The sequence below is a fragment of the Protopterus annectens genome, chromosome 6.part0, assembly GCF_019279795.1.
Source record: "Protopterus annectens isolate FY-2018-M chromosome 6.part0, PAN1.0, whole genome shotgun sequence".
Taxonomy (NCBI): domain Eukaryota; kingdom Metazoa; phylum Chordata; order Ceratodontiformes; family Protopteridae; genus Protopterus; species Protopterus annectens.
Window position 1 is genome coordinate 1,585,119,679 of NC_056737.1, and position 16,798 is coordinate 1,585,136,476.

General features: G+C 38.0%; 1 protein-coding gene across 8 annotated transcripts in view; it reads right to left on the reverse strand.

The window, feature by feature from the left end:
• The window catches only part of EVL (Enah/Vasp-like), a 1,573,360-nt gene that overhangs the window by 692,373 nt on the left and 864,189 nt on the right, over nucleotides 1-16,798 (reverse strand). Inside the window, exon 1 of one of the 8 annotated variants that reach the window (XM_044075041.1) lies at nucleotides 15,937-16,114. The exons of the other annotated variants lie outside the window; for them this stretch is intronic. The gene's annotated coding sequence lies outside the window, so the exon portion shown is untranslated. Of the gene's footprint in view, nucleotides 1-15,936; nucleotides 16,115-16,798 lie in introns of those variants that run through there. 8 annotated transcript variants of the gene reach the window in all.

Sequence of the window (16,798 nt, forward strand, 5' to 3'; positions counted from 1 at the left end):
GCTTTTCTTATGAGATACCACCATGGAGGCTACCCATTCAGTAGGTTCTACTACTGGACAAATTACTTCTAGCTGCATCATTTTGTCTAGCTCAGCTTTGACTCTGTTCTTCATAGCTACTGGATCTTTCTGTGCTGGTCTGATAACTGGGCTGACCTCTGGGTATAACTTCATAGAGTATACAACTGGTTGTTTGCCTAGTTTGTCTGAAAAAAATATCAGCATACTCAGAAAAAATAGTTTGGCCGAAATTTGAGCTGTTGTCATGCAGACTTACATGGTGGACTTCTTTGTTAAGTGAAAGCAGTCCCATTTTCAAACTATCTCTGAGGCCTAATAATGACTGCACATGTCTCTTGAGTATGAAAAATTGCAAGTCATAGCTGCTGCCAGCAGAGTGACATGAAAGCACTATTGAGCATTCATTTTGAATCTCTTCGCCACCATAAGCAGCAAGCTTCACACACTATGTCAAATCAACTCAACTTGTTTTGCAGCTTTTACTCTACCAAATGTTTCTGCTGATACAACATTCCACTTTGAGCCAGTATCTACTTTGAGCTCTATAGGACTCCCATTAATCCAAACAGTACAAAAAATCTCATTCTTTGTCTACAAATCTACTGCATTGACTGTTTCACCAAGCACAGACACACCATCAACATAAAACGTAGGGTCGCAGCTTTCTATTTGATCAACTTGCCTCTTGGAATGTCCTCTTTTAATAAAAGAATGTGCCTTATTTGATTCACAAAACCTTTTGAAATGATTACACTTATTGCAAGAATGACACTGCTGACCAAAAGCTAAGCACTTTTCTCTTTTGGGTTCATGATTTCCACCACAATTACAACAGTTGACTATAAAGCTTAGTGGGGGCACATGCTTTGAATTTGCTGACTTACCCTTATGCTTCACTGAGCATGCCCTGGAATTTGCTGGAAAGACTCAGGGTTTCCCAGGGACTGTTACAGGACCTGTAGTTTCTGCCATGTGCTTGGACCTGTTTCTTTTAACAATGTGCTGCATACTATCAACATAAGCTTTGTCACTGTGCATTCGATAGCTATTCTCATTTGTAAGCATACTTGTGTGCTTTTCTGTAAGCTCTTATATCTGACAAATCACAATGGCCTCATTCAATGTTAAATCAAAATCTTTCTCACTGTGTCATTATTAATATCACACACAAGCCTGTCCTTTATCAACTCATCTTTCAAGTCACCAAATCTTCACATTTTAGCTTTGTTTCTCAAATCAGTTATACATGTTGTAAAAGTTTCATCAGGCTTTTGATCCCTTGTGTAAAATAAGTGCCTCTCCATTGTAATATTCATTTGGGGGTTACAGATTTCTCTAAATTTATGTTTTACGCACTCTGGGTCTTCCCTTGTTTCAGCCAGTACCAAAATATGGTAGTCTTCCCCATGCCCTGCAAACACACCAGGTGCATACACAAATGACTTCTCTCTTTCAATGGCCCCTGAACCAACTAAATTAAGTAGAATAAATGGTTTTGTACGTGCGTCTTTGTCAGAAAAAGCAGCCTGTATGAAAATATTGTATTTCTGCTCAAACACTCTCCAATTTTCTGCAATATTGTTATCAATCACAAGAGGTGCAGATCTGCGAAACCCTTCTGCCATGCCCACAGATTATAATAAACCACAATGCAAAATTAGCTTTTTGTAATTATGTACGAACATTCACAACCACCAGGTACTTGTAATAATAATCAAATGCACAATAAGCTCTTTGAAAGACTGTACTCTGCGACATAATGCTTTAAAATTACTTTGTGAAATAAGTGCACTGAAAGACTGCACACACTTGCAATCACTTTGCACACTTCGTATATGTTGAATAGCTTTAGTTAATATGAAAAAGTAGCACATAGTGAAAAAATACGTTTTTTCCCTTTTTTGTACATTTTATGCAATTCAGATATTGTTTCAAACATTTTCATAATTATTTCAAATATTTTTATCAATATGTCACAGTTTCTGATATTTCATTTAATTATAAATTCATTTTGAGCATTCTGACTGTAATTTTATATTTATAGCAAAATAAATAATTTAAGCAAGTTTCAGTACCTGGAATTTGTTTCTGAGTTGTTTTGTGAGTCATTCGAGCAGTAGAGATGATCCACTCCTATGTATTCCTCCAACTTTAACTGGTTGCCTCATGACTGTAACTCTGGATCCCATTCTGACACCATGCTGCTCTTCTTATGTGCATTAAGAAGATGTTGAGGTTTGGGTGTTTGTTTAAGCAGTTTGTTGTATACAGATACATCAGAATGGATGGCAGGACCATTAAACATAAACAAACTGTCTAACTAACTGACTGACTGCATACTTGCATGCTCACTCTCTGGCTGCTCAAGCAAAATGTCACTCCAGCTTGCACGTGCTCAGTACTTATATGCATGTACTGACTCACTGGAAAGGTTCTTAAAGGTATATCACACACTCTGATCTACACCCTTGTTTTAATACTGCTTTCTTTCATAGAGGTAAATCATTGTCTGTTATGAACTTATTAACTGCACTTCTCATGAACACACTGTGGAAATTAACACTTTTGTTCTGCAGTTGTTTTGTTGGGTTTAAATAGCATTGCACTTTTGCTCCTAGTTGGCAGTGTACAGTTGTTCTCTTTTGATTTGCTGACTGTAGTGGCATTCATTTTAAATAATACTGCACTTGTGCCTAGTTGCTTTGTTGTGTTACTACTGGCATTATTTAAGATAATACTACAGTGTTGTATTTTGCTCATATTAGTTATATCAAAACAAATTTACTTATTTCAGTAACTGACTGCACTTTTTGATCATTAATTATGGCCCAATAAGACTGCATCAAACCATGGTAATGGTTTAGTAATAGGTGACACCATTGTAAGGCATATGGGCAGGGGTGCAGGAAGCTGCCGAGGGCTGCATGGGCGGAAAGCAAAAGGGGTTCTTAGTAGTCTAATAGGGGAGTTTTTTAACTGTCTACAACCATAACAGAAGCAAATAAATGACTACCATGACAGAAGCATATCCATAACACAAAATGCATATAGTGTAAATATGAGTTACATTTGGAATGACTGCAGATACATTTCACAGAAAAATACAAAATAAGCTAAAGCTGCACCTGTATGGTATTTGATCTGATAAGCATACATTCAAAACTTAGAGAAAAAAATGCTGTGGTGCTGTAACACACTTACTGTTGCCATGCAGGGAGCAACCACCACATAAGAGTGGTGGGAAGCTATTAAACACTTCATTCAGACTGTTAAATACTTCAGTAAGACTTTAGGAAAAAAGTCTAAATTAAGTGTTTACCAGGTTTCCACTGCTCTTTGAAGTGACTGTGGATTACTTACTGTTTATACTCTAGTATGTGACTAGAGCTTAACTGTACTAAGAGGTACTTAATAAAATCTTAAGAACCTTTCTGATGTCAGAATGGTGCTTAACAAGCATACTCCCCCCCCCAAATTCAGAGCAAAATCACAGTGATCCCTGCACTACAAGCCATTGTTTTTCAAAAACAAGACATAAAATGCACCACAGAACATCTGGATCCACAACTGAGGTTGGATTATTAAAGATAGACACAGGTTTATTGAGGGTTCTGCCCTGTACTCACCTGTTGTACAACTGGCCCTACTCAGAGGTGTGCAAAGAAGGTTGCTATAGCTTGTGTTTGTGTGTGGTCAGGGCTGGGAAGAGTGAAATTATTATTTCTTAAATTCTCCTCACAATCAAACATCAGCGATATGTACAGAAGGTCACTCTGGCTCCTGTGGGGCTTTAACAGTGTGGTCTTTATTTCTTTAAGTTTCCACACAATTATGGGGCAGTAAAGGGGTGTATACATGCAATGTGCTGTCTAGGAGCACATGGCCAGAATACACGACTGTGATATTTTTTTCCTCTTTTATCACAATCACATATCACAAGCATATATTTAGGTGGCTAACTTTGGGAGGTAGGTGTAAGGTGGCATATTGTGAATATACATCTGTGGTGAACAAGTTAAAAGGTTTCCTATTAAATAAACAAACACTCAAAATTTTGAACGCCACTTTATCGACAGCTTATTGTCGAAAAGGCCAAATCCTGAAGACACGGAACAGTGATTTTTTTCCTAGGGAAAAATATCACTGGCCCGTTTTTGGGACTTTGCCATTTCCTCCACTGTAATGCGATCTCGGAGTTGGTATATTTAAGTAAGGGGGGTGTGGGGGGTTGAAGCCCCCAACTTTACTTTGTGTTTGTTTTTTTTTGTTTTTTTTGTGGGCCAGGAATTTTTTTCCCTAGGAAAAAAATCGCTTTTCCTTCTGTTTGGGATTTGGGTGTTTCGACATTTAGTTGTCAATAAAGCAGCATTCAAAATTTTGAACGTTCGTTTATTTAATAGGGAAGCAGTTAAAATATTTACTATATTCTGGTTGTCATATTGATAAACAGAAGGTAGCTGTCTTTTAGGGATGGGGATGAAGAGGCATGCTGTATTATGTGTGACAGCAGCTACTTGAAATATATCACTGAGGCCATTTATTCATTCACTTTCATCTTGATCTGACATCGAGGGATACACAAAAAGTGACTATAGTTTATTTTTTTCTTTTGACAAGGAGATAGACACCATTCTAAGATATGATTCATGTATCTTTGCAAGTATTTATCTTTTCAGTTTATTGGGAATTATATTTTTGTCATCTTTGACCATTAAGCCTTGGGCACAACGTATTTCTTTCTTTAAAGAAAAAATAATACTGAATTTCTTTTTTCCATGCCATAATTCGAACAAAAGGCTGGGGGAAAAAATATAAAATGTACATCACAGCATCTAAAATCTCATGGCTTCTAAGGTCCAAGCAGTAGCCTCCAGACTATCAGCTTAAATCTTTAATCTAAATGGTGTGGCAAGGCCAGGATGAAGGGAAAATAGGGGGCACACTGGGGAGACAGTGGACAGAATAGGGCCCATGGAGGTCTTTTCCAAGGGTTTCATTACACCAAAAGCTAGAGTCAAAATATTCAGTACTGCCAGGGACTGCCCATTTAAGTACAACACACAGCTTATCAACAAGGTTTGTTACTCTCCATAAAACATTTTTAACACTGTTAACACCTAGACAAAAAAAGTATGCAAGATACATGGTTTTGTCATATTTCTGGTATACAACTATCCTTTTGTTTGTGTCTTTATTTGCTATTACATATATGCCTGGTTGCGTAATAGCGTTAAATATTTATTTATTTAACATTTGTTGACTGTGAAAGTCCAACTAGGACAGAGCCTATTTTCAGCGGAGGTCTAGGGAGAAATGCTCCAGATGCATGTCTTTGTAATGTGGGAGGAAACCGGAGTGCCCGCAGGAAACCCATGCAAATGCAGACAAGACATGCAGACTCCACACAGAAGGCACTCCAGCTGAGAATCAAACCAGAGAACCTCTTAATGTGAGGCAACAATGTTAACTGCTGCACCACTGTGCCACCTTTGCTGATAATACTCAATCTGTTTTACTTAAGTTTAGCTAGTGGTTTTGTCTTTAATGAGTAGTAAACTACAGTGGTGATGCTACTTGATAAGGGTGGCCTTACAACTTACCTGGGTAGTTAAAGTCCTGTCAGCCTTAGAAAGTCTTAGCTGTGAAACCATGGGATGTAACACAACTAATCTCATAAACTGTGATATCAAGACTCCTGTTTGACTTGACTCCCAACAATTTTGCTTTGTGAAACTTAGAACTTGTCTAGTTGACCTGGCAAACTTTTTTCAGAAGAGTTACATCATGGTGTATCTTGACCTGGTGAACATCTTCAGCACCATTTCCTGTGCTCGCATCATACAAACGATAATTGCTTTAAAAGTTAACCCAATTTAAGACAGCCACCAAAGAGCACTTTAAAATTCACTGGTCCTGCCACTGCACTCTCCCTCCTTTAATCATCCCCTACTTCCCATACCTTAATCTACTTTCTGTCCTTAACTCACTCTTCTCACTAGCTTTCTTTAATCTTCCTTGAATACTCTTTCTACTGTCTTTTAAAATCTATTAAGCAAATTGCACCAGAGAAACATTCTATTGTAATTGTCTTGCCTTCATGCAACTGCATCATGATAAAACTGGGTTTTTGTAACCACTTACCCCAAAAGCTATGCTCATCTTAATGACATATTTCTTTTTATACATCTTGAAATAGTTATGCTCCTGATTATCGACACTGTATAACATTTTATTGCTACTTAATGCCTTGTAATAATCATGTAACATTGCTGTTTAATGCTAATTTATAATGAAAATTGTATAATATGTTGGAGCTTTTCTCCCCAGGCCTCCGCTGAAAAAGAGCTCTTCAGCTCAGTCGGACAACCCCAGTCAACAAATGTAAAATAAACTAAAATAAATAAATAAAATAAATATGTGAGAAACTGGATAACAAACTGGCTGAAAGACAGAGCCCACACAGTGTAAGTGGCAGATGTCGCATCAGTAAGTATGAAAGTGACTGGTAGTGTCTCACTGGGCTCAGTGCTGAGATCTTTTGTTTTTGGTATTTACTTCTCAGATCTCCAAGTGGAGAGCCAAGACCTCTGGCACTTAAAGTTTGCAGATGTCTGCAAACTAGAAGTCATTATTAACTCACACTACAGTACTTAAACTCTCCTGAATGAACTCTGCCAAGTAAACCCTTGGTGCACTAAAAGTGAGCTCAAACTAAATACTAAATGGTGTAGTGTCACTTTTGGTACACAACCCCTCCCCTCATCATAGTATACAGCCTACAGAACACTGCAAAATGAAAATATTGTCAGGGACCTCGAAATTTGGCTGATAGCTCCCTTTCTTTTGACCATCATGTGATGACAGTTGTCAGGATATCCTTTTATTTAGCCCAACTAATTGTCAAAGGGAATATCATCACAGTCTAAAGAGGTAATCACTCCCTAATAGTCAGCACTGATCAGGCTAATTATCAAGTACAATACCCCACTTTGGGATGTATCTCACTAAACCTATCATACAATTAAAAAGCCCCTAAAAGTTCCTAAGCAATCAAATCACAGGCCTATAGTCCCTGAGCTGCCAAGAGAGGCAGGAAACTCTCCCTTTATTCAGTGTCTTACAGATTTTTGAGGGGAGAGCTATCTTGCTTACTGCACTATTAGAGACCTAGTTGTCCTGGACCTCCTGCTTCTTCACAAGTCCAATATCTTCACCAATACTATTACCAGTGACCTAAATCAGATAAATACAGTACAATGAATAGGCATGCACCTCCCAAGCCTTTGGAATAAATGTCACTTACATGATAAGCAGTGCAATTGACAATCTTACTTTAGACATAAACTAGTGACTGGACAGGTACATTTACTCTGGTTTGTACCAGTATGGCCCTCCTGGAAAGAGGAGGTGCTGCCTGAGTGAGGGTACTGGCAAGTAATGAATGGTTATAATATTCTTGGCCTTGGAATATCTATGAATCTAAACTGTTTTTATGGCTTATTCTTATAGCTTGTGAGGACATCTCTGCCTAGACTCGTAATGATTCTGAACACTATAAAGTGGGTGTAAGAGAATGAATGAATAAATAATTAAATACAGCAAAGTGATTACTACATTATAAGTCAGTCTAGCTCCAGTCTGTGGAAAATTCTGCCTAAAACAGGTTATTAGATAGGAGAGCGAAAGCCTATCCTGTTACTCAATGGTTGAAAAGCAAAAAACACTCAAGTATGCACCAACTTATGGAAATGAAACTTTACTTGTAGAATATATGTCTTAACTGTATGAAGTACGTACATGAATTCAGTGTCTTATTTTACTTTTGTAAAATGTTGTCTTTACTGCTATTGATCTTGGGTTGTGTCTGAAAAGGGTGAATGGAACAGCTCACTTACCTGGTAAACAAACAGCAATCAATCAATAAACAAATAAACAAACTGCCCAGAATGTTGTAGAATATGCTTGATTTTGTGCCCTATGTGTGCCAGGCTCCTAGTAAAGTATTTGATTTAATAGTAAATCACTCAGGATCATACCTATCAACTCTCCAAAATTTTGCAGAACATACAGATTATTGCCTTATGTTTTAGGTCTGTTCTTCATAAAATCTGACAAACTGACGGACTCAATCTACTGAAGGATATGAAAAATCCGACTCAGATGTTTCATCCTTTAGTGAGCTCATTGCATAATGAAACATCTGAATCTAGGACTTCTTCGCTTGTGCAAAACCCATTGCTCTAGCTGCTTTCTAAGTTTATAAGAGCAATATTAAAAATCTGTTGCTGATGTTGGTCCATTATCCTATCATTTGTGACTTTGTACAGATTTTTTTAAGCAAACGTTGAGAGGTATGCAGAGGATTGCAGTCAGTTATTATTGCCAGACATCAAAGTTTCATACTTTTATTGTTCAGAAAATGCATGTTCATGCAAAACCTATTCTGTTAAAATTTTAAATTTATTTATTTATTTCCAGTTTGATGACCGGGGAAGTCCACTTGGCCAAGCAAAGCCTATTTTCAGTGGAGGCCTGGGGAGAAAAGCTCGATAAGCAGTTAACATAACATAAGTATGGAATATACAGTATACAAAACCATAAATATACAATGTAAAATACAAATACATGAAATGAAAAAGTAATAGTTAAAAATTGTCCGTAGTTTTGAGCCTTCATTCAAACCTGTTATTTTTGGCTTTAACCAAAAGTCTGAATGAAAGATGTTGATCAGTATACCTTAGAAACACTCACATATACATTTCCATGGTAACTGTTAACAGAGGCAGCCAGAGAAAGATGATTTATTACTCAAATTGTCATTTTCCAGCTGCCTGAGCTTGTGGTTTCCTTGGAAATGCCAGTGCAAATGATTCCATGTGATCTCTACATTGGAATCACTTTCAGGGCACATTAGGCAGTAGCTGTCGAAATTGGGGGCTCCTGCCCCCCCCCCCCCTCTTTGGTTCCAGCATCCATGAGTACAGACACCAAGCTCATTAATAAGTATAAGGTGACAACTGTTTTTTGGGGCTAGAATCTGGGATGTAATAATGTCTCTTGGATCCCTCCATCCTGACTAATATGATTATGACCTGATAGTGGTCCAAATGGGGATGAATGACCTTAGACATTCTACCCGAAAAGACATGCAGAAGGATATGACTGAGTTTGCTATGTGTGCATCTGAGACAAGAATGACACTGACCTTGAGTGAGATTTTGCCATCACCCTTAATGATGCAGAGATTTAAAGACAACATTATTGCCTTTAATAATTGGCAATGTAGTTGGTGTCATTATAATTGGCTTTAAGAATTGGCAATGTAGTTGGTGTTTTTATAGGGGGTGATCCATTATGAGTCAGCTTGGGATGAGATGGCTGACAAACCTTCCTGCTTTGTAGGAATGGCCTTCACCCCTCCTGCCAGGGCTTTCACATTCTGGCTAAAGGCTTTGCTGTCCCCACAGTGCCTTTTTTAGCAGGGTCCATCTGATGGACATTCCAACCTAATAAATTCTAATTTGGAACACATTAATGTGGCTCTACTCAACACCAGGAGTCTTAACAAAAATGCCCAAACTTAAAGCCTTCCTGCAACTTGAACACGTTCAAGTATGTTTAATTACAGATACATGTTTTTATAGTAATGAAAGCACTCCAACTATTTCTGGTTATAATGATTATCATGTCTTTAGATACACTGGCAATTGTGGGGGAGAATCACTGTTTGTGAAGGATATTAACACCTCATGACAGATTCCTTGGGATACCACATGTGAACCCCTAGAAGTCTAAATCATCCTAAATAAGAGTAATTATCATGTCATAGCTATAGAGTATCCTCTGTGTCCCCTTCTGACTATGATAGCTATCTTAACACATTAGCTGAGACTCCCATTAAACCCAAGACCTTTTTGCTGGGGGACTTCAACTATTCATCAATAAACTGGCTGACCTACACTGCCAATGATTGCAGTGCTAGGCACTTCCTTGATATTATAAAAGCTAACTCTCTTTCACAAATAGTTAATCATCTTCCTAGGGGCCCCATTATCCTTGATCTAGTCCTCAAAAATATGGCCACTTCTTGCACAGCTCCATGCATATCATCATGTATCGTTAAATCATAAATTAGTGACTGTTTCCTTTAAAAGTAGTGGTATTTCCCCTGTAAATATCTCTGTGTTTAGGGACTTCCCAAGCACAAACCTTCTTTAGTTGCTTGATGACTTGAATAAATTCTGCTGTAATCCTCCTCTGAAGGATCCTGTTGCTAAAGCTGCTACCTGTGCCTTTGCCGTCTACTACCACATAAATGGTTGTATTGATAAGGAAGTCCCTATCTGCAACAAATATAATGAGAAGCCATTCCTGTGTAAATAAATTATACAACAAGAGAAAGAAACCGCTTAATGATTATAAAAGGTCTCATTCTACCTGTGTTAAGAGCACATTTAAGAAACTTACAAAGAGCTTAAGAGTTCCATTAGAACAGCAAAACAACTGCAAATCTTTCTTAACTATGTCAGCAATGTATCCCTCATCTCTGGAACAATCAACAGTGTTCGGAGCCAGTCCTCAATAATACTACAATCTTTAATCCAAAAGAAATAGTTAATAATTTAGTGTAAATTTTACTCCACCCACAGTTACTGCTTTCCCACAGGTTCTGCAATCCCAGTCACAGCTTTTAGTTCTTTCAGGTCTTTCAAAAACAAAGAATACTCCATCCATGGTCCTTGATCATCATCCTAGCAGGTTGCCTAATCATCAGTACCATATATGGCCTTTCAGAACCTCTACCAAAATTCTTTAATCTAAGGCTCTCCACTGGTTACATTACTGAAGACTGGAAAACAGCCATTGTAATACCATTACACAAGGGTGGCCCAAACACAGACCTTGGTAACTACAGACCCATTAGTCTTACTAGCCTCATATGTAAAGCTATGGAGTTCATTATCTCTGACTTCATTAATCTGGACATTGAAAATCTCTCAACCTTAGACCCTCATGAATTTGGCTTTATCAAAGGAAGGTCCTGCCTCCTTAACTCATTAATTTCTTTGAAAAAGTAACCAAAGCAGTGGATAGTGGTTATGCAGTACATACAGCATATCTAGACCTGGCCAAGGCCTTTGACATTGTGCCCCATGCAAGCACTATCGATAGAACTTTAAATCTGAATACATCTTTACATTGTACGATGGATAGGTAACTGGTGGTCGGGCGGAATCCATGTGGTTAGAGTAGCAGATGGCACTTCTGAAAGCAAAACAGGTATCAATGGTGTACCACAGGTTCGGTTCTGGGCCGTCTCCTATTTTGCATATATTTCTCAGACTTTCACATCTGGCCTATGGTTAGCTAAGTTTGCAAATAAGTGTAAATTCAGTGTTGTTATTCAATCTTCAACTAACTTTCAATTGCTCCAACATGGCTTAGACCATGTTAGCAATTGGGGCTAGGGCAATGGTGTCAAATTAAATGACCTAATTCATTTTGATAAGGAAAACTGTTTCACTTACCATATAGGAGATGCACCCCTCCAATTAGGCACTGTTGTGAAGGATATTGGTACTCTTGATAATTCCTTATCTTTTGTGCATCATGTCTCCACAGTAGTTCAGAAAGCCTTTTATGTGGACCAGATCCAAAGAAGTCTTAATTTCCCTTTAGTCATATCTTATCAGACCCATTTTTTGAATATAAGGCACTTTTTGATATGTATTTATCTAAACATACACACAACCTGAGAGACCTCAGAGATTCATAACTAAAACGTTCAGTGGCCTCAAAAATCTTAGTTATCAGGAGAGACTGGAAGCTGTTTCTCTTTACTCAGTCTCTTACACACTCCTCCATGGAGATCTATACCTAGCCTTTATTACCATGAAAGATCTAACCCTATCTGATCTCCTGTTTCTTTGTAAATTTAATGCTAGATCAAATACTTGGTTAAAGCAATGAAACCAAAAGCAGATAAATAAGACATGTTGGTGTGATAGATTTATATCCCAATGTATCCCTCACCTCTGGAACAAACTTCCACTACATGTCAAGCAGAATATCACCCCTGCTACCTTCAAGCTAAACATAGATAATTGGATGGGCAGCCTCAAATTATCTCCCAGTCGATCTTGTCTTGCTCTTCTTCAGGCTAGAGATACATTTTGAATAAAGTTTTTTTGGCTTGAAATGGTTTGCAGACTCATTGCCTAGTACTTACCGGTGAATCTATGCTATTATTCATTTGTTCTTTCAACATAACCTCAAAACAGCTACAGGGGTTCTAGATGCTCTGTGGTACATTTTAGCATTTTTTGAACAACCTTTTTATCCAGTGATTGCCTAAACAAAAACCCAGTCAAAGAAATACATTTAGTTTTAATGTTCAACTTTCTTTTTTTCCTGCATCCTTTTTCAGCGCATCCTAACTGACCAATAACTACCCTGTAATAACTGTAGTGAAAATAATTGTAGCGATCTGGAGGGGTTGGGGTTGCTAGACTCCAAAAAGCCACAAGGTTGCTAGATGCTCTGAGATGCATTTTAGAGACGTTAAAAAATCGTTTCATGCAACAAAGGCCTGGATGAAAAATGAAGATTAAGGAAATAAATTCAGTCTTCCTCTTCAGCTTTGCTTTTTCCTGCTTCATTTCAACACTTGCTAACTGATCACTGACCAGGTTTACCCTGTAATAAACGTAGTAAGCTGGGGGTCTGGAGGCTGCTAGGAACTCAAAATCCATGGGGTTATAGATCGTCTGAGATACATTTAAAAAAAAAAATTCCTAAGTTTTTGATCCTGAACAAAAAAAAAAAAAAAACATGCACATGGAAAAGAAATTCAATATTACTATTTTATTCAAGAAATAAGTACATTGTTTCTAATGGTTCGTGCTCAAAGCTGACCAAATGCCAATTAACAATAAACTGAGAAGACAAATGCTTGTATGGACACATATATTGTACCTGCTTCACCCCCCCCCCCACCGTCTCAAAATAGGTAGTCGCTTTATGTGTCTCCCCATTTGGATTAAAATTAAGGCACAAATGCCCACAGCCACAGCTGCTGCTGTCATATTTCTATGTCACATGCCTCTGCACCCCCATCCCCCAAAAGACAGACACCTTTTGCTTACTCCTATTGTACGAATGAGACGAAATAAAAAATAGAAACATATATGCTGTCAGACATATATAAAGTGCATGTTTATTTACTAGCCCTCAAAAGATAGTCACCTGTACATACAGCTGATGTTTGACTGTGAAGAAAATAAAAATAAAATGGTTACAATGTTTCCAACTGCTTACTCCTAGAGACAGTACAGAACTCCTGTACAAGCTATAGTGATCCTTCATGTACCTCTATGAAGTCTGTAAGGAAAGTTAAAGAAATCATGACCAAACTGTCCCCAGTCCAAACACAAAGCATAGTGACCCCTGAGGTTTGAGGGGACTGTTAATGACATAATGAGTGTCCACACAAGTACAGTAACTTTCTGTATACACCCGGGTTTAGACTAGGTGGGGTTCAGAACAGAGGCAATTACTAACCTCAAGTCAAAATCCACTTATACAGCCCTGTTTGGGGGGCAGCTGAAGTTTTGTAGGTTTGGCTATATTGTGATGCCTTTTTCCCTTATTTTTTTTTTTTTGAGAGATGACTGTTAAACTGAGCAAGTGACATGAACTCAGGAAAACTGCTTTTCTAGTTGCCATCTTATTGGAATATGCAATATGAGCAAGAAATGAAAACTTGTTTTGCTCATATCATTTCATAGACACACACACACACAACTTGTGGTACAGGCACATACAAGGAGTACAATAACTGTAGTTATTAGTGCTGTTAGGGCTGGTGTATTAACCATCTGCAAATACAAGAAAATTAATATTGTGCATCAGGTCATACATACACACACACACACACACACACACACACACACACACACACACACACACACACACACACACATTTAGGGCTGGTGTATTAACCATCTGCAGATATAAGCAGATTAATATTGTGCATCAGGGCTCTTAACAGGATGCAGAAATGCTGCACTGATGTTATGGAATAGCAGGCACTGTGGGATGGGAAGCAGTTTGTAGGAAACAGCCAAAAAACCCATAGGTGCACTAGGCAATACTGGGAAAAGCGTGTTACATCAGGGATTTTACTCTTAGAGGAAGTCAGTACGGCAGAGTACAATGAAGACTCCTGGGTTTGCAGCTTTTTTTTTTAATTGTGTTTGTTAACTAGGCATACCAGCTAGGCACAGACCTTTTTCAGTTACAGTGCAGGAGCACTGTCTGATTAATACATTTGCTCAGATTGCATAGTGGGCAAATGGAATTAGAAAAAAATGAAACCTCGTACTATGGGATGAAGGCATGCCAAATACCACAAAGCAATTAAGAATGCAATGCGGCAGTTGGTAAACAACAACAAAAGCCACACCAATAAATGGCTGTTTAAGTTCAGCACTGGTTCTCTTATTCTCGTCTGCCTTTCTCCCTGCTTTTCTGCATCTCTGACAGAAAGGAAAGATAATGACCTGTAAATATGATGCAATCTGCTGACTGCACATAGTGTTCAACAATTTTTAATATAACACAGAGATTATTTGATTTTTACTTGCATACTGAGAAATCAGGTAAGACTCCCTGGAGTCAGGCACTGTATGGCCGGATGATAACCGATACTGGTGGTGCAGAACTTATACAGAGGAAATTGCTGTTGTCTTTTTATAGAATACAAAAAAGCTTAATACTGCTAGAACTGAACCTGTAACTGAAGGTATTAAATTAATAATTCATAATAAATACTGATTACTATAATAGTTGACAGAGCACATGCCAGCACATCCAACATGCATTGATGGATTCTATAGGGTCCTAAGAGGAAACATAACAAGATAAACAGAACTGATGAGACAGAGGGACAGACTAACATATTGGACAGACAGATGGACAGGTTATGAGTGACAGAGAATTAGAAAAAGAAAGAAATAGTCAGAGTTAGAAAGGCAGTCAGGTAAGTTGCATGATAAACATCTATACAAGTTGTTGTTGTTGTATTTTTCGGCTTTTTCTGGTTAGGGGTCGCCACAGCAGAACTCCGGTCCGCTAATGATTGGCAGTAGATTTTTACGTACTGAGTTGCCAGCTCTGATGCACAACCTTCAACGAAGGTACACCCATTCATGCATGTCTCCACGCAGAAGACGCTCTAGCTGAGAATCAAACAGGACAATATCATACTGTGAGGCGACAATGCTACCGCAGCACCACCACCGCAGTCAAACATCTTTTCAAGTAAATTCAATAATACCAGTAAGCAAAAAGGCTATGTACTGCAGTTAACTGTAAATCAGCATGGGATATAGTGTGCTTCAGTGAATCACTTTTCATCAATCCACAACTCTATAAGCCCATTCCATTGACTGGCCTTGAACCTATACACATTTTTCAAAATGAGAGGACTTTCTACTCCCCAACCACCATGCGGGGTACTTTGTCCCCTGCAACTTCTTAACTAATATAGGCAACTCTGAGGTCATACAACTTCAGGATAAGAAGATAAAGATACAGGTTTGAGACTATTTGATATAACAGGCTCTTGGAATCCCAACTCACTGAAAAGTGAGACTGTAAAATTAATAAATACAGTTATCATGTATTGTAGAGTGGCACTGACCCAAATGCAGAGTATTAATAATGCATTTTGAAATGCAGCTGATCACTACAGAAAGTAGCAGAATTAATCAGCGAGTAAATAATATTGCTTTATATTATTTGCAGTTGATTACATGATGCATGTCACTGCTTTCTATCACAGCTTGCTTCAAACATGCATACAAATGCAGTCACAGTACCCAACAGACTGTTTACAAAGGAACAATGAAATACCTGCAAATGTGCGAGTGATGGTTCCAGGAATGTATATAACCACAACAGCCAATATACAGCAGAGCTCAGCTCAAGATGAGACGAGAGGCACAACTATTTTCACACACTGCTTCCAAAAATATACCAAATACACTGATGTAGCTGTTGCTGGGATTGTATATGCAAGGGGCACTGAAAAAGAGCTGTAGAAATAGAGACACATTCAAAACACCCTACCTCTACCAGAATGTTATGCTAAAAAAAAAACTCAGACAAACTACAAACTACCATTTGAAAATAAATGCATGCAAAAAAAAAAATGAATTGGCATAACAAGCAAATATGTAGGTACCTAACAAGGGACTATGTGTTTTAATATTACTGTTAGTTCTCGAAAGCATAAGATAACTGCATATAATATCAAAAGTGACAGCATGCTGCTTAATTTGTCAAGCATTCTGTTGCTGCATTACATTTCCATAAAAGATGCAGCCATAGCAAACAAGAGCTGCCAGGTATATATAGACAAAGGTAACAATGAAAAAGGAGGGGTAAGGGGAGGTAATAACTGAAACAAGGCCATGATCTGCATTAAAAGGATAACGTCCTTGTTACCTAAAGGTTAAGAGAAATAGAACTGTTCCATTTTGTTCTTAGCTCAGTTCCCTTTATGAACTAACAATATGCTTAGTTTATACTCTACACTTGGCAGGAGGCATACATAACACATTGTTTCCAAGTTTTTGGTAACTGCAATTAAGTAACTGTTGCTCTACAGATGAAATGGATGGGAATGTAAGCATATTACCAAATAAATTTAGGTGCAATCCAATATGCTTTAAAGACTGCTTAGTGGGATAACATGGAGCCTTTTAGCTATAAC